The following is a 19,869-nucleotide window of genomic DNA, read 5'->3' as shown; positions in this document are numbered from 1 at the left end:
AAAAGACACCTACTTTAGGGCTATGGAAGCAGACAGTGTTTTCCATCACCTCCCTGCTAAATCCAAACATGTAGAGGACATCATCGTTTTGCAAGGACATAAAGCATTTATAAGGTAGAAACAAAAAGATATTACAAACAGCAGGTAATTGAAATCAGTTGAATAAAGATTTTCAAGATCAAAGGCAGTACAGATAAGGTACATAATCTATCAGATTTGAAATCAAGAAGGGATAGTGGTAGACAAGGGACAGCAGAGCAACAGTAGGGGATGTTGTAGGGGTGAGGAGGAGACAAAGAAAAGATCTCAACAATACAGGGGGAAGGAATGCCATGTGGGACATGTAGGATCTATGGGAAGATGGAAGCAATAAACCAACCCAAAAGGGCCAGTAGAAAAGAAGATGGAGAGGGAAAGTGAAGTAGATAAAGGTAGATAAAAATGCATGAGAATTACCAGTTGCCTCTGTCAGTAAATCTCAACATTTACCATAGAAGCGCTTTCCTGAACCTTGCTTGCCAAGGCTTTCAGTGTGGGAGCAGAGTGATTACTGCATCACCCCCAACATCCACTCCAGGCTCCAGTCAAGAACCCCAAGTGCTGAAGGAGAAGAGAGGGGGCAGAAGAAAGTGTTTAGGAGCTCTGGCATGGTACAGTTAGCTAGAAGAGGTAAATCAACATGCTTGTTATTATCCTCATTTCCTGGTATATTATGATAATTATAGACATTCAAGTTTTAGAATTGGTAGAGATTCTGTCCAGATTAGACTGCAAATAGATACAACAATCTCAAAGAAATATGTGGTTCTCTACTCTTTTTCAAAAAATGAATATATATAATTGCAATAATTCACTCAGAAATTAACACAGTAGCAAGTTATAATCAAAGTCTTTTAGGAGTCACACAATACTTCAGCCTAATCAGTGTTTTGTATTTGTTTTTACTTCAGACTTTTTCAGTGTTTTTTGTAAGCATGTAATTGCTCATCGTCTTTATTTTCTTAACAGAGCTGGAATTTTCTTCTATTATAAGTAACTCCTCACAAATCTTATTAGTTTGCTCAATATGTAGAAATACCACAAAATGTTTCGTTTAAAAAATATAATCATATACATTGCGAATTATTTATTGTATCACTTTTTTGTCCTTTTCTGCTATTTTGGCCTTTGCAAAATAATTTTGTGATTAATGAACAAGTTCTGACAATCTGGGTAAAAATGTGCCGTCAAAAAGGGCACTGAATGTTGCTTATAAGTCTGGCTTCTCAACCATCACCCACACACAATCCAATTTACTTCTGAAGCCAATACTTTAGCCACTAGCATTTATAGCTTTCTCTATTACTGGAAAAGTGATGACAGTCAAGTTCCTTGCCACTGCACAGATTTGTCTCATTCCAGTGGTCTGGGACTGCTGTAAGCAAAGTTCCAGTGCTCTTACAGCACTGCTGCCTCTGCAGAAGATTTTAGGTGTTAGCTGTCTCTCACTTAGAAGTCCAAATGTGACTTTAGTTCCCTTCATAAAGGCTTATAGACATACTTAATTTCCTTAAGATTTCTATAATTTTAATCTTTCTTTTTGATAGGTTTGTTCAAGTGGAAATGGAATCTCAAATCCACCACTCACAGTACTGCCCACTGGCCCAAACAGTCCATCACCAACAGTCGTGCTTCTAATATTTTCCACTTCATCTTATATAAAGAACACTCTCCCTTTCACATGAATGAAATCCAGCTAAAAAGCACATCAATTTGATAGCGTAAGTAAGATACTCTTCTTGAACAGAATTTACAATTTCAAGGACAATATGCAATGACATAACAAAAAAGCACAAAGTTGGAGCAGCATGCAGTCTAATTCTTCCCCTCCAATAACTCAATGTTTTTTAACTGCTTAAAGTGACAAGTAACCAAAAATTAAAAAAAAAAAAACCCAAACCTAGAATCAGTTTATTAATATATTTTAACAGTCTAAATTAGCAAGTGATTCTATAACTACTGGATAACTCAATCAGCTCTGTGATTTTACTGAATAAACATTGACTTGGAAATACAAAGAACCACTATCTTGGAGGTGATCTGGAATCTAATAACATCTGGAATTAAGTCTGGACAAAGATGACAAGATAGACAAGAAAGGATTCTTCAACTGCACCACTAACAAAAGGAAAACAAAGGATATAATGTGAGTCCCTTGCTAAATGGAGTGCTGGTTACACTAGGAAGTGCAAAGAGAGCTGAAAGACACCCTTATCAACGCTGCTAGGAATTGTCTTTGAAAGGTTGTGGTGATAGAAAAGGTCCCTGAGGACTGGCAGAAAGCAAAGGCCACCCTGGTCTTCAAAAAAGTCAGCCTCACCTCGATCCTCAGAAAGCTATGTAGTGCCTCATGCTGGAGGCCATCTCTATCCACACAGATGATAAGAAAGCAATCAAGAGTAGGCAATGAAGATTCCTTAAAGGAAAATCTTGCTTGACCAACCTCATAGACTTCTACAATAAAACAACTACTTGGATGAATGTGGGGTGTGCTGTGGGTATTTTCTGGCTCGACGTCAGCAAGGTTTCCTACACTGTCTTGCACAATATCTTCATAGGAAAACTCCAGAAGCGCAGGCTGGATCAGTGGACAGCGAAGTGGATTGAGAACTGGCTGAACAGCAGATCCCACAGTATCATAACAAGTGGCACAGGGTTTAGCTGGAGTCCTGTCACTAACACTGCACCAGTATGGTTTAATGTATTAATCAATTACTTGGATGAAGATGCATCCTCAGTCAGCTCACTGACAACACAAACCTGACAGAAGGGCTGATGCCCCAGAGTGCTGTGAGCCCTTCAAAAGGGCCTCAGCAGGTTGGAGACAGACAGAGAAGAATTGTCTGAAATTCAGTGAAGACAAATGCAGGTCCTGTACTTGAGGAAGAATGCACCAGCACAGGCTGCATCATCCTTCCCATTTTCATCATTTCTCTCTGTTTTGTCTTTTTGTTATTTTGTCCTCATAGTTCACACAACTAATAATATGTCTTATTTTTCTTACTTGCATCCACTGATTCATTATGAATCAACATTAATTTTCTTCCCCATAAGGGCCTCACAGCTCAGCTAATCAAAACCTCTGTAACAAAGGGTCATCTGGTAATACTATTACAAACATATTTTCAGGAACCTTAGGCATCTTCTAATTTTTGATAAGCTCAAAAACTCATTTTTAATATTAATCATTAATATAGTTGAGTTACTTTTCTTTAGGCAGGTGCAAAAACATAGTTTTTAAATACTTTCAGATCATGAAGTCTGCCTTAGTGGTATTTACACACTGTCTTTAATCCTCACATCAGTCACAGAGGGTCAGACAGTCCCTATCCACACTGTTTGCTCTATCAGCAACTGGTTGCTCTTTCTTCTAAGGTAATAAATAAGAAAAAGATCACTTACTACTGTTATAACTCACAGGCATTACTCACTTTTCTGAAAGCTTGCTGTAAGGGCTTTGCTGCTTAAAGACTGCCTGGTAAATATTTCAGCAATAAACCTCTTTCCAAGTCCCAAGCATCCCGCAGAACAGCGTACTACTCTTTTCTCATACGTACAAGTAGCTTCCAATTGTGTCTTTAAATTTCACTCCAAGTTAACCAAACATAACCAAGTATCTAAAATCAGCATGAAAAAACATCAGCCACGAATACAAATAAATATCCACTACTAAAACTGGGTATTCCCTCATGGTAACACAGATTTTTAAGCTACTTTGACCAGTAACATTTAAGGGAAAAACACATTAACTTCTTGAGAAAAATGAAGTATATAATTGATTTTTTTTGAGCTTTAAATTTTATTAAAGTTTATAAAAAAATATTGATCAGAACATCATATTGAAATTACATCTTAAATAGATCCATTTCTAAGAAAAAAACAATCATTTTATTTCAGAAAAATGAAACTAAGACTGTTTAAAAATCTTTATCATGCCCTTGGCATTTTCATTTGATTTTTACATTTTCTTGAACTTAGTAATGCATTGTTATTCATCAGTAAATGGAGATACTGGAATGAATAATGTATATTCAATAAGTTCACAGCAGATGTACTTATATTTTAAAAAATTAACAGTTTATCCATATAATCTGCAACTCAGGACACCCTATAACATACTACTTATTATACAGCCAAAGACAAACTCAGTGGGAAATTTCATCTTCAAAAGGCATGTTTCCTAGCAACTCTCTTGAAATCAGAGTAGCATTTTTTAAATTTACATCAATCACTTGAAACTGTTGCGAATACTTAAAAACATCTCTTTCATCCTATGAATAAACAGTTTGAATCAGACTAGCAGCTGCAAAAAGGAGAAAAAGGAAAATCAATTCAATGTTTACTAGAATTTGCTGGTGGATTTTGGAACAATACATTATTTGTGCCTTTTGGTTTTAAGCTTACACATTTCAGAACAGATGTTGGTGAGACCCATTGGTGGTTTTTATAGGTTTGAGCTGCCATCACCATTTCAAAGATCCTCTGTGTTTTAAAGACTGCTTTTCAAGGATACATACTCATGAGGTAGACTTAGCTGTACTCCGGAGATTTTAGCAGACAAGTAATGGTTTCATTCTATTGGTTTCATGACCTACAACTAAAGCATTGTTTCTGTAGTCTTCAGATTTTTGGGAAGAAAAAAAAAAGAATAAAACTAATTTTTTTTGAAAGCTTAGTTTCTTGCCTCCTATTGTCAGTTGATACTTTTCATACATGAGTTACCTATCAATGCCAGTAGAGCCTCAGAAACACACAGCATGTACCAAAATCTCTCTTAACACTAAGTCAACAAGAAGGGACATGAGGACATATACCAACAGATGAGCCTTTGGAAATCCCAGTGCCAAAACCACATAAGAAATCATACTTTCCCAATGATCCTCAGAATCTTGTGTCAGAGGTCTGAATGGTGGCAACTGGACAAGGGGCCACAGACTGCAGGGATCCATGTATCCAGGGTGCCAGCAGCTATGGAAGCTGATATGTTGGTGTGGGTGTGAATGCCAATGTGGGATTGCCAGCAGTGATAAAATAGCCAGCAAGTACAGCAAGAGGCTTGGGAGCAGGTACTGGTGCTGCTGACAGCAGCTGGGGACAGCAGGGCATCCAGGGCCAGGAACTGGGCAGGGCGGGTGCCTAAGGCAGCTGGGAGGGGTCCAGGTGTGTATGCACGCGTGCTTCCACTAAGGGATCCACCCGGATCAGCCAGACAGCCTGGGGCTCTTGGGGCTGCTTCTGCTGGTGACTCTGCGGCTGTAGGTGGCCAGCCACACACAGAGCTGTGCATGCACCAGGAGCAGCTGAGCACCACCGCAGGTTCTCACAGGCACGGGGAGCTGCTGCAGGCTCACCTTGCCCAGGCAACCAGGTCTGGCAATCCCCTCCAAAAAACAACCAAAAAGTTCACTGAAATGCATCTGGTGCTGAATTCCTACAATGATGTGAAAGATAAGCTCCATGAGAGTGTGTTTTACCTTTGTAATGCAATATAATTGAAAATGCCAATATTTTACCTTCGAAACACAATAATATCTGTATATGAAGTATGAGAATATTATAAAAAGTATGACTAATCAGTTTAATGACTGAATGCAGAGAACTCTTTAAGATCACTTCTAAGCAATAGCAGGTCTATAAATATAACCAAAAGAGAATAGTTTGATTTTATACATGCAAAACATTCTACTTTACTTTTTATACTTGAATATCAAGACAAAAACAAAACAAAAAAACCCCAAAAACAACAACCACCAAAAAAAAACCACAAAAAAACCCACACACAAAAATCTAAACGCAAACAGATATATGAAAGCCAAAAGCCTATCTATTGACATGTCTGCAAATATTAAAATATAGAATAAAAATGTACAGCAAAATCACAAGAGGCAGTCACCAATTTGCAGGAATGAAGCCTAGAAAACTTCATTTTAGGGATCATGTTCCAAGTTTCATATTTTAGTGTCAAAAGATATATTTCAGTATGCAAATAAATACAGCTTAGGCATGTCAGCCACAAAAAAAGACATTTCTCTTTAGTTATCAAGGTTGCACTAGGAAGTCCACTTCAATCAAGTAATGTCAAATATTAAAAATATTTTAGTTGATAATTATTCTACTGAACATAACACACGAGTGTATTCTCTCACAGATGCTATTTCACTAAGGTGATAAGCCAAGAAATCAAAATAACCTCACTCAAAAGCCGCTGATTTTAAAGTCATGCTGTCACATCTTGCAGCTACTCTATGTTTTTCCATGCAATGGAATCCCACAGACTCAGTTAAACAACTGCCTACAGGTCCTGCACAGCTAATCTGTATTTACTACATTTCTGACATGGACCTGACATGGCCTCCAACACGGAGGCTTTCCCTGTTTAGGAGTTTCTCACAAAACAGGTATAATGAAAACGGAAGTAAATTATACCTGAAAAAGATAATGCTTTCAAAATAGGAATCCTACCAGTTTTGAATAAAAGCTGTGACTTGAAAGTATGAGAAAGTATGTAGCAGTGTTAGGGTTCTGTGCTTACTACTCCTGTTTTTCAGCATTAAACAGACTTCAAAAATATCATGTCTGCTTAAAACTTACACACTGAATACACACTGAAATTTTATTCATTTTCCCTATTTTGATCTAAAGTAGGTCATAATAGGGGAAATGGAAAATAGGAAATCTCTGGCCAAAGAGAAATTCTTCCTAATTCTTGATTTCCAACTTCTGGATAAACAAATTATTATTATTATTATTATTATTATTATTATTATTATTATTATTATTATTTTCAATTATTTAGGTTTATTTGGGGGTTTTATATAACCAAAACTGTTCAACAACCAAGGTTGGTCATTCAAACTGTACTGTTAAGTACTAACACAATATTAATGTTCTGATTTTTCAATGTCTGGTACCACAACTGAAGTGCAAGAAACCCATTACCTAAGAAAAATCATACAATCACCTGCAGACATTGTTCTACCCAGTAAAAGCTAAGTAATCAGCATATATTCTAATATCTCTGGTGATATGCTAGAGGTTCTACAAATTATGCTTTAATCCATTAACTTTTACAAATACTTTCTATCATGCCTGCCTTTGTCCTTCTTCCTCGACCTTTTCCCCAAACTGCTCAACTTTTCTTAATTGATTTAATACAAATGGATAGGCATGTAAGGTACTTTTCATGTTCAATTTATTAGTAAAAAAAAAAAAAGATAAAATTACCCCCAGATGTACAGCTGAAATGACAAGAGAACAGACAAAGTGTTACTCACAGTAACCAATACTAGAAATTAATTAGCATCATTACCTTATTTGGAATCTCTGTGTTTTCATAGTGATGGAGATATGAGAACACAGTTTAGCATGTGTAAAATATTTTAAAAGGCTATGTGAAGGATGATGCTATTTGTAGTGATCCAGAACTGCTGTATATCACATTCTGTGGTCTGCTAATGCATCTGTTGAATGAAACATTATAGCAACACAAATGTAGCCATTTAGTATTTCAATTTCACAAAATATTACAATAAATCACCTTTTAAACGTACAATGTACAAAGTTTGTTTCTGTAACATTCTTTGGGGGTATTTGCCTTCTTTTGGTAAAAAAAAAAATTACAATTTCCATTACAGTAGGAACAGTATGAAAAAAATCTTCTAGTGGAGAAAATGACTATAAAATATTCAATATACACAATTAAACTAAACAGACATTTTGCATCACAGTTTTATAATCACCTTTTTCTTCTTATAAGAGAGTAGCTATAGAGTAGCTCTAGGTCACAGCACAGATAGCTTCTGTGCTGCTGGTATAACAAAATCCTTTTATAAGACATTGAAATTTGACAATAAGTCAATATTATCTTAGATATCTCATCTTATATTAATATTTGCTTTGGTAATTTATTTTAATGTTGTAATCTGTCTTTCCTGTTATAGCAAACACAGAAATACAAAGGCAATTTTGAGGAGCTAAGATTTCAGTATTTGTAATCCAACACATGATCTCAAGTCCAAGTTTTTGCAGATCATTCTTTGGACTCTTCAGCAGAAACATGACAACGACAGGAGCATACAGTCCTTTGTCATATGGCATACTGGCACTGAAGGATTTAAGGAGAAGCACAGTGGAGCAAAGGAAATAGCATGATGGTTTAGGACCCCGGGACCAAGGATAGGGTTTCTATGGGAATAAAGCGATTCAGATTATCATGAAAAGATGAGTTTCAGAAGATATGCAGCAAATTCACTGCAGGAGGCACAAGATCCCCTAATAGAGCATGTACCAAAGAATTGAGAAATAATGTACATTAATATACTCCTTTCTTGTACATGAGAATTGAATAAAAGATTTTTCCTGGTTTACATGGGGAAACTTCCCTTTGTTTATGACTACTATAATATGGTCAAGAACAGATTTTTTGATACAGACAAAAAGAAAAATTCTCTTCATCTCTGCTCTCATATTTGACACCTGAGACTACAGTTGAGGAGATTATTTAAGACACTTTGCTATATTCTTCAGTAAATTGTGTGACTTCAGACTTGTCTCCATGTCTTATCAGAAGAAAAGCAATTGAGAAAAAACAAAGTAAGGAGAATTTAATTACTTTGCTTACCATCATTCTTCCTCTGTCTTGATGTTTGTTTTCCAGTACACAGTTTGAACAGTCACTATTGGACAAGTTTACTATTCACAAAATATTATAGTGCTGTGCCTATAAAATATAATGTGTCAGATTTTTTTCATTAAGTGCTCCTGTTAACACCACTATTTTATGCTTTATGGCATATCTAAACAGTATTTCTTCTAAGACATAATTAGTATTTTTTTAATCTTTGTAGTTGGCAATTTGAATTTATCTTGCAACAAGTGTGAACCTACAATGAACACCAAATGCATCTGAATCAAATACAGAGAGAAATGGTCAGATGACAGTTCTAAGTGACCAGTATCAAGAGCTCTTGGACTCCATTATGTTTTAAAATAAATGATGTGAGAAATGGGTTTGTAAAGGATTCTCAAAACCTGACAGAAAGCTCACACAGTTTTGTACATCTGTATGCAAACACTAAGATAAGGTGTGCTGACTGAGGAAGGCCATGGAATAGAGGTGACATTGTTGAGAGGGAGACTGAACTAGAAACAAGTTTCAACGAGTTTAAAAATATGGCCTTACAAAAAGACTAGATATTTTAGAGAATTAGAACTGTGAAAGATGCATTTTAGCAGGACTATGTGGGTAAAAATATAGGTGATTTGTGTTAGAAGTAATAACAGCATTGTGTGGCAAAAGCTAATATGCTGAAAAATATTTATAAGATATTGTAACCAGGAAATAGGTTGTCTTCTGATGGATTGGCATTCATTTTTACATCTCTTGTGTCTCTCTATTCATCGAGACTGATAATGGAATAAAATCTTTTAAAAAATGCCTCAGTCCCCCATCTCTGTAAAAGCTGGGAAAACCAACAAAAGTGACTCATCCAGTGTCTCATAAATTTTATTGAAACCATCTAGCTAAAGTAAAATGAAAAAACATAATCATAAATTAAAATTAATTCTTAGGAGGGTTATCTGAAAGTGATCATTTGCTGCTGTGAAACAATTTAAGGAATTTGACTAAAATTTTTAAATATTTTAAATAACTTTGTATTTAAAACTGAATATGTGACTTGAAGATGGTTTTAAATGTGTTTTTTTGTTTCAATCACCAACTTTTTGTTATTGATTTTGCACATTTTATTTTTCATTTCTTATGTGGTGCACAACCCACTTCTCTTCCTAATTCCCAACAGACACAGGTTAGATGTTACAGTAACATTCAGGTGGAAGAAGTCTGACAGCCCTTGTTAACAGCTCTTACAGCAGGCATTGTAAAAGTTTCCTTCAATTCAAGAAGAGACTTTAAAGTATGTATCTTTGAGTCGAAGTTTCAGGGTCACTTTGACACAGGAAACTTCCTTTCTGATGTCTTCCCTTTCAGAACTGTATTGATGGTTGTGCTGCCAGGCAGGCACACAACTGCAAGATACAAACAAAACTCTAAAGTCTTGGGTCTTTCCCATGTAATAGTGCCAAAGGAAGGACATGGAAAAAGAAATTACAAGAGGGGGTTTTTGACCTGTTCAGCTTGGTAATACTTGTCATTTGGAAATAAATGTTAATTCACTCCTGGTATAACTTCAAATGAAAAAAGTCTGTTTTTCAAAAAAACAATTAACAGTAAGTACAAAGCAGCCACAGTGTTCTTCCATGCTTAGAAAACCAAGGCATTCAGTGCAAAAAGGAATAAATTATGGAGGTTATAAACCAGAATGGGTGCTCTCTGGACAGCAGCAACTCTGACAAACATCTAAGGGATACAGTGGACAAGCAATTTTACTGGGGTTTCCAGGACAATGCTGTGGCTAAAAGAATTGTGTGACCCTTAGGGATTAAATGATTATGAAGCACAATTATCATGTGAATTTGCCTGTTACAAATAAGCAAATTTGCTTGGAACTAGTACAACTCATTTGTGAACACTATCAATAATTGAGATGATGAAATGTATTTATTTAAAGAGACTGAAAAAAAAAAAGAGCATGGAGAGATGTAAAATATACATATTCCTTATGGCAAGAATTTTGCTTGTTCAACCTGTTTGGCATACCAAGGAGATTACTGGTATAAATACATAAGTATGGCTTGAAAATATAGGAGACAATAGGGTACCATCTTCTGGAGAAAAACATAATAGAACCAAAAATCTGGAATTTCATACTGGAATTATTTAGATGGGATGCATGGTAAAATTTTAGCAAGGCATACAGCAACATTCCCAGTACTTTAGGTCTTCGGTAATTACTGAACACATTTTGCAAGGTAGAAAGTACCAGCACTGAGGCAGCTGACCCCAGTGTGACCTATATCAGAACTCTCACTGCCTTTCAAGACCTCGAGCTGCAGACAGAAGGCAGATGATGATGTTCTGGCATGGTGTTTCCACAGAGTGAGATCCTTTCAGACTAACAAGCCTTGTTACCTGTTACCAACACCATTTTATAGCACCTCCTTTCAGTGTTTTCCACAAAGGACATGTGATTCCAGAAAATAAAGTGCCATGCTCCAGTGAGGTTCAAAGTAGATTACTTTTTAGTGAGGAGCAACTTTTATTACTCCTAAAAATTAAAAATACTCCAACTACATCTTTTCTGAATACTACAAATAGCTGTGGAAGCTACAAACAAAGCTGTGATCAAGAGATCAAAAATATAGAAAGAAGTGATTGTAAAAGAAAAACTTCTTGATAATAGCTACACCAATTACAAAAGGTCTGGTGATGATATTGGGTTATGAATTATGGTGAAAGATGTTCCATTTACATAGAAATAAATTACCTACGAGAAAAAAATCTTTATAACCAGTACACTCATCATTTCATCAGCAGCAAGATAATGAAACAGACCTCCATGTATTATGGATAGATCTCACTGTTTCTCTCTTAAAAAACAAGGCTTCATAGCACATTTTAAATTTATGCAATAGGCTGTATGTCAGATTATTGAGAAACTTTAAACTTAATACTTCAAATGCTACAGGCAAAGATTTTCAAGACTGACTTCTATATCTATTATTAAAAATATAATTTTCAAATATTTTTGGGTGCTCTCTCCTTTTTTTTTCCTAAGCATTTAACTCATTTCCACCAATTAATTTAACACTGACACTTCAAATTGCATTACTTAAGATAAGATGTTGCTCACTCTAACATCTACACTCCCACTCTTTCCCCCAACATAATTCACTTCTTATGTCTCATTTTTTGTTTTTCACATAATCACTAGGTTGAAAGAGGGTTCAAGATCATTGAGTCCAACCCATGCCTTAACACCTCACCTAAACCATAGCATCGAGTGCCACATCCAATCTTTTTTTAAACACATCCAGGGATGGTGACTCCACCAGCTCCATGTGCAGGCTATTCCAGTACTATCACTCTTTCTGTAAAAACTTTTTTTCTAATATCCAACCTATATTTCCCTTGGCACAGCTTCAGACTGTGTCCTCTTGTTCTGTCAGTTGCTGCTTGGAGAAAGAGACCAACCCCTACCTGACTACAGCCATCTTTCAGGGAGTTGTGGAGAGCGATAAGGTCACCTCTGAGTCTCCTTTTCTCCAGGCTAAACAACCCCAGCTCCCTCAGACATTCCTCACAGGGTTTGTGTTCCAAGCCCCTCACCAGCCTCGTTGCCTTCTCTGGATGCACTCAAGCATTTCAACATCCTTCCTAAAATGAGGGCCCAGAACTGGACACAGCACTCAAGGTGCAGCCTCACCAGTGCCAGGTACAAGGGAAGGATGACCTCCCTGCTCCTGCTGGCCACACCATTCCTGATCCAGGCCAGGATGCCATTGGCCTTCTTGGCCACCAGGACACACTGCTGGCTCATGTTCAGCTGCTGTCACCAGCACCCCCAGGTCCCTTTCTGCCTGGGCACTGTCCAGCCACACCGTCCCCAGCCTGTAATGCTGTGGGGAGTTATTGTGGCCAAAATGCAGGACTCAGCACTTGGACTTACTGAATTCCATCCCACTGGGCTCTGTCCATCCATCCAACCGTTCCAGGTCTCTCTGCAGAGCCCTTCTCCCTTCCAATAGATTGACACACAATCCCAGCTTAGTGTCATCTGCAAATTTACTAATGAAAGACTCAATCCCCTCATCCATGTCATCAATAAAGATACTGAGCAGAACTGGCCTCAGCACAGACACCACTGGTGACTGTCCCCAGCTGGATGCAGCACTGCTCACCGCCACTCTCTGGGCCCGGCCATCCAGCCAGTTCCTAACCCAGCAAAGGGTGCTCCTGTCCAAGCCATGGGCTGCAGCTTTACCAGGAATGTGTTGTGTCAAAGGCCTTGCTAAAGTCCAGGTACACAACATCCACAGCTTTCCTGCTTCCACCAGGCAGGTCACCTCGTCATAAAAGGAGACCAGGTTGGTCAATCATGACCTACTCCTCCCAAACCCATCCTGACTGGGTTTGATACCCTAGCTATCCTGTAAGTGCTGTGTTCGGCAAAACTGGTTTTGGCCATTTTTGCTTAATTTCAAGCACATTCAGATAAACACATGTACTTCCATTCCATTTCTTGTCTGCCTCTGTCTAGTGCCAGGAACCAGTGGCATCAAGAACCAGCCTTGATGCCACCAATCCTTACTAACCAAAAGCTTCCTCCTATAGTACTTTACCATTGCTTGTAGGTATTAGCTGAGTCTTTGTAAGTTCTCTATGGCATTCATCCCTTACAATAAGGCATGCTTTCAAATACTTCTATTATTCTCGTGATTTTTCTATGAAGCCACTTACATATTTGAAAATCTGCCTGAAAGGCATCTGCAGTGCTTTCCTTAATCTTACTGGATATTTCCTATTTTACTGTAATTGAACATCAGAGAAAAATATTTACACATAACACTAAGATACTGATCATCTCCAAGACCCCCTATGTCTTTTTTAAAGCCATTCACCTCATGGAGATGATAAACTAATCCACAAAAATGTCTGAACTGTACAGATATCTACCTCAGGGAGGGGAAGGAACTGAAAACCCCGGGAACTGCTTGTCTGTCTATCTTTCAATCTGTTCTGCATTGCAGCTATTCAGTATTAAGGAAGAAACTGTTCATTCCTTAAACCTGTTTTTAAAAATCGCGTGTCATGCTTTCGGTTCTGTGAAATGCAGTTAATGAACTGTGCACAATGACTCTCTGTTAGATCTTGGCCTTCCCTATTATTTAGCTGGCAATTAGTTCAACACACTGCACCTCATGCACAGCTAATGTTACCATGTTACCCGGACAGAAAGTATTTTTTCAGAAAGGAGTAAAAGCAAAGAAAAAGGGTATATGAAATTCCATCATTGGAAAGGATGTTTGAAACCCCATCACTACCACCCCTTGGCAAAGACTAAAGAACGCTAGCAAATTAAAAATAATCTATCTCCATAGGGAGCATCCTACCAAAGCTCAGTGTGATGGTACATAAAAGAACAGAATAAAGGAGACTTAAAAAGTGACCACAGCATTCTTCAGATTTCTTGGCTGTAATCCACTTATGAATTTTACAGTTTTTAGTAGTTTTCCCTTCTTTTAATGAAAACTGAAATACAACACAACCATTTATATTTGCAATGTTTCTAGCTTCAATATTTAAATATTACACATGGAGAATTAGGAAAGAAATGATGAATACATTGAATACATTGGCTGCATGAATAAGGCCATTATGGCTTTATATATACATATATAATCTGAATTCTCAGACAAGCCAATCTAAGTGAATCACAGATTTTGAAAGTGTCCTGAGAAGCCACCTGATTCACCACTGTGCTACTATGCCTTCTGGATAAGGTTATACAAAATAAAAATAGAAACAGCACTGTACTAGAAGTATGTTTTAGCTGCACAATTTTCTGTTTGTGTTTAAATAATTTTCTAGACATCTTTGTGGGATAAGAAATGTCATTTCGAGAGTTAAAATAGAAAGCAGATGATTTTAAGCACTGTATGTACTCTTTTTTTTCCTAGGAAGAGAATTACAGGCAACAATATGTCCAAATGTCTTGTAGCAGATAAAGAGTAAGTGATGTATATAACTATTGTGCATCCCTGCCGTGATGCAGCTGCTGCTTTTGTGTCACTAATGGACTCCTCTCTTGGCAGAGAAGGTATCTCCTGTCCTTTTTCAACAGGTGACAGGCAAAAATAAATTGCAAATCCTTGAGTTGGCCTGTCAGGGAGCCAATTACCATTTCAGCTGACCAGAATCACTTAAAAACAAAAGCAAGAAGAAACATGACAGAAGATGACAGAAAAATGACAGGAAAAAAACAACAGAACTGGGCAAAAAGGAAAAGTGGATTCAATGCTGAAAATATGAGTAGTCTCAAAATAAAATTAGGATATGCTCCTAGTAGTTGTGCTGTTTTCCTTGCTTTCTTTTTCATTTGATGGGAGTAAATACAAAGACCAGGCCCCTGTGGATCTTTCCTGGTATCTTAACACAACACACTTTGCTTCTGGCAAGTTTTTACAGTTCATTATTTCAGTGTTTTGGGCTTTAATAGGGTACTGCATCTTATTTAGCATTAAGTACTGGCATGAACTTGAGAAACAGCATGGGTGGGAGAAGGGGAGGAGACAAAGAGAAGGCTTTCTCATCCCTCCAATTGTAATATACTCCACAGCTTGCCCAGAGGAGGGAAGGATACTGGCCTCAGGGACAAGGGTGCAAAGAAAAAAGGGATAAACATGGTGATTTGGCTTAATAATATGCTGCCTACTATATCAAACTGGATTAGATACAGTTCATTTCCTGCAAAGGTTTCCCAAGCTTTATTTTACATTGCCTTGTGCCAAACTAGAGAGTTGTTTCCTGTTATCCCATAAACACGGGTTTAGTACAAGGATACAACTGTAGTACGAAGCTGAGTGCTGCACGGTCCTGATGGTGAGTGTCAGCATGTGACACCTCCTACTCTAAAGCTAGCTCCTAAATTGTCCCACAGTACCTCAGCTGGGTAAACAATTTCACCCAGGGTAGATGACAAAGATCTTTCTCAAAGATGCAATTTTACTACATGTAAAAGCTTAGAGCAAACCAATTTAGAGAATGCTTAATGAGTGGCACTCCTAATGTAAGACCTACATTTTTCTTCCCTTCGGACTTTGCAGAAAGCATGCCAGTACATAGGGTGTTGCTGGTTTCTTAATTCACAGTGTAAAGATTTTTGTTTAATTTACATGTAAAAATGAATAATCATATTAATAATGAATAATTGCTAATCACCAATTTGCTTCCAGCTCTTATCTTCATGTTTGAATGGGTATAAACTATGAGCCCTTTGGGAAAGGAAATGAGTGGTGCCACTAAAGGCCTGCCTCCACAAGGGTCAGATGACAGAAGCTCAGACGTACTCATCAGCTGCTCAGGGTCCTGGTCTTCTCCCCCTGGCATCCCACTGAGCTTCCTGCCTTTGGAGCCAACAGTAAATAATAGCAGATTTGTACATTCATACACAGGCAGCTTCTATCAGGAGGGAGTGGCTTTTATTATCCAGATTACACAGAAGCAGGTTCTCAGAGAACTTTAACTGCAACTCCTGGCATGTCTAGTATCCTGCTTTCCACCACAAAGAAACCTACAGGCTTTTTTCAAAATGTTTTATTAGAAAAAAAAAAAATTGCTCCCTATCAAATCTGAAAACACTTTTCAGAAGCTTCTCCTAAAACTTAATTTCAGGTAAAAAGACAAGGTTGTATCAGTATTCTTATTCTCTAGCACAGAAACAGAGGGCTGGCACTCACTCATTGTCACAAAATGGGAGAAATGACAATGTCTGAAGGTGTGCTTCTGTCTGCCTTTAGAACTGCTGTGAAGGAAATTTGTATTAGAATTGATAAAAAAGAGATGGTACTGAACAGTATTAAGTATCTAGGTAATAAGCATACTAAGCAGTAAACTAAACAATAACAAAGTTTCTAATAAAAATAAATAATAAACTGAAAATGGTCTTAAAAGTATTATGCTCTTAGCATATAGCTGTGTGTTATGTGGAAGAAAAGAAAAATATATATTGTTTTTATAACTAGAATCTACAAAGTATTTGGTACAAATTGGAAAGTTGTTCAAATTCACATGTTTTCAGATATGATATGAGATGAGATTCTGCTTTATCAATGTATATCAAAGTTACAAAGATTGTATTAATATAAAATAAATTATATCCTCTCTTGAACTGCAAAACTCATTTGACTGATAATGTTAACATTTATAAAATGTTGACTGGAGGCTTGAACAACATCTCGACTGTGCCAAGTTTGCCATTAAGAAGAGTTGGGCGAACTGCTCAAAAAGACAGAGCTGGTCTGATTCCATGCCATGCTAAAAAAAAAAATGCTTACCACAGATTTTGGGAATGCCCTTGATAGAAGTAACTTCTGCTGTTCTTGAACTGCATCTTTGTATTTTGCACACCTATTTGAATGCACTCCATAGGTCCCTAACCCAGTTAGAAGAATGGGCTGTGAGAAGCCTCTCCGAGGCTGCCACTCATGCATGTTCTGACCCTTGGGTTGGGGGCTTTGCTGCACTTGGGCTCTTGCCAGAGAAATGCAGCAGACACCTGAGCCCAGACCTGACCTTCCCTTGCTGACTTCAGTCCAGACTGGCAATCCAGATTGGCAATCCAGACTCTTGCCCGATTCCTGATTTCCATTACTGGAACTCCTCAGTTATAAATAGCGAGGTGTATGTCTACATACAAGTACATGCACCTGAGTATGGTTTCAGCCATAAGAAATGGAAGGACCTGCATGTTTGCATGTGTCTGTGTGTATGAAAGGTGAAGGCTGATGCAGCAGGCTGAGTATGTAAATGGGGACTGTAACAAGGTGATGTGTGTGGGCAGCACAAATGGTACTGGTGTCATTGAGGACACTGGCCCTGCCTTGGCTCATGCAGTGCCGTCCCCTGCCAAGCAACCTGCTCTTCCGGGCCCTGAGAAATTGCATCATCTGCTTCTGAAAGCACACAAAGAGCTGAGCTTGTACACAAGAGGAAAGAGACACAGAATAGGTAACTTTTATAGAAGGTAACAATTTGCATCAGACATTATGAGGTGACAGAAAGATATTTTGAATTTTTTGTATCCAACAGCTTAAATAGCTTATTACATTTAAGTTAAGATGAAGACAACTGGTTAGCTTTCATATCATTGACACACTTCCATACTCTGCATATCTGCAGGAAATAAAATGAATTTAGGAGTTAAAACTTTTCCATGCTCTCTGTAAGCATCCAAATTATTATTAATGTTCATTACCAGCCAAACTTCAAGTTCCTTTGTAGAGCCAGAGAAGAACTCCAGGACGATCACTGAAGCATTATGCATGCTTTTGTAATCTGGTGGCAAGTCTCCTAAGTCATGAAAGCAGCTGGAGAATGCTTACTTCCAAATGTTCCAATGCCAAGTTTGTTTGTCCCAGTTTCAGAATGTTAGGGCAAAACAAAGCAAATTTGGACATTTTCTTTCTAGTTTTCTGAAACTTTCATCTTTATTAGCCTGTTTTGAACTACCAATCCTTAATAAGCGAAGATGATTTTTATCACAAAAGTACTTGTTCAAAAGTTAATTTTGCAGATATCCATTAACTGATGGTGTCTACTGTTAGTATGTAAGACATTTGATGACATCTCTGCTGTTGAACTGCCTGTAAAAGTACATATAAAATAAAAAAGGAAAACACATATATACAATAAAAGCTAAATCAAAATACTTTGTTTTTCTTGTTTAATGCAGATCTTTCTTGTAAAAATTCCATCATTTTATTTGACTTTGAAAGTGTTAAAAGCATTCTGCCTTTACTCTTTGTAACACACAATTATTATTTTTTTTACAAGTTTTAAAAAAGTAAGGGAAACCAATAGTGGTGAGAAAAGTCCTCTTTTAGCTGATCTTCTGCCAACACTTAATTGCCATTATTCTGCATACATTGATCTACCAACTAATCTTATGGTTTCCATACATTGAGGAATTAGAATAATACTTGTACTTAACAAATAATTATAAACCATTTAGAAACAGTTGTAGTACTTGGTTCAAGAAAAAAAAATGTATCACAGAGATATTCATTCAGGTGCAGATTCATTCAGTGGTCCTGCTTCTTATTGCTCCCAAAGCTAAACTATTCTATGTGGCTTAGACTAAACAAAAATCTTCACACATGCTGTATTTTTCTTTCAAGTGTTATGTCACTTTAAAAATCCTGCTGTAGTTCCTATCTTTCCAGGAATACCTTAAAGCTCAGCAGTCACAGTTCTGTATCTCAGTGTTCTCTGTATTATCATCTTATGTATGTTCCTTCTTTGACACCAAATCAGGTATGTAGATGTGGACAACTGCTTTCCAATGAAAGTAACCACATCAACACAAACTTTTAATTAGTGGTAAGGCAGTAAAAAAAAAAAAAAAAAACAACAACTCTTTTTTATTAGATAACTGGTACACAGCCTTTTAGTTCCCTCCTGAGCCTCTTTTTCTTGTCATTCAGTCTGTAATGAAGGATTTTCCACACATGCTTCCTTTTAAAATGTCACAGAAAAGCAACTGCTTATTTTAAAAAAGCACAATAAAAAGGTCTGTCTCTACAATTTAAAATAAAATTCCATTATGGGATTAAAATTGAACTCTTATCCACCTCATGATGTGTACAAAGTCATGTAACTCCCAAAGAAACATTGCCTTACGACAAATATATCTTTTGTCAGTGCAAGAAAAGACTCACACAAACCCACAAATTGTCTCTCAAAACTATAGTTTTTGCTGCAATAAATTAGTATTCATTTCAGGAGGATCATCTGCATGACAAATGCCAAAACAAACCCAAACTAAATAAGGAGACACAAGTGATGAAAGCTAGATCCTACAATCTGTTTTGTTCTAGTCTCTGGCAATCAGAGAGAAGAAATATTTCATAGCCTACAAGCTCAGGGTGAAGTAACTGGACTTACTCTGTCACAGCTGCCAAGCCCTGACTGGTCTGTGCCCTCCTCAAATACTTAACTTCCAGGAGACAGTTCTCAGTGTTCTGCCAGAAACTGACTGCAGCAATTCAGAGCCAATGAAGGGTCATGTCATGAAAGGACATCTTCTACAGGAAGAAAATCCTGGAGGCTGCCCATCTCCAAGCGGGGACAGAAAATGCCTTGTAACACCTGTTGCAGTATAACCAGATTCCTGTCACGGTGAAAGTAGTTGCAAGGCCTCTGCAGTTCACTTC

At 37.3% G+C, this 19,869-nt stretch overlaps 1 protein-coding gene across 6 annotated transcripts in view; it reads right to left on the bottom strand.

The window, feature by feature from the left end:
- Positions 1–19,869, bottom strand: part of CNTN1 (contactin 1) — a 209,817-nt gene that overhangs the window by 77,658 nt on the left and 112,290 nt on the right. For 2 of the 6 annotated variants that reach the window (XM_030258278.4, XM_030258289.4), the window contains one exon: positions 457–600. The exons of 2 other annotated variants lie outside the window; for them this stretch is intronic. The gene's annotated coding sequence lies outside the window, so the exon portion shown is untranslated. The remainder of the gene's footprint in view (positions 1–456; positions 601–19,869) is intronic. 2 more of the 6 variants (XM_030258285.4, XM_030258294.4) reach the window with 1 other exon arrangement.

Source organism: Taeniopygia guttata, chromosome 1A (assembly GCF_048771995.1).
Source record: "Taeniopygia guttata chromosome 1A, bTaeGut7.mat, whole genome shotgun sequence".
NCBI lineage: Eukaryota > Metazoa > Chordata > Aves > Passeriformes > Estrildidae > Taeniopygia > Taeniopygia guttata.
The sequence above is the reverse complement of the archived record's forward strand: the minus strand, read 5'-3'. Positions and strand labels throughout refer to the sequence as shown.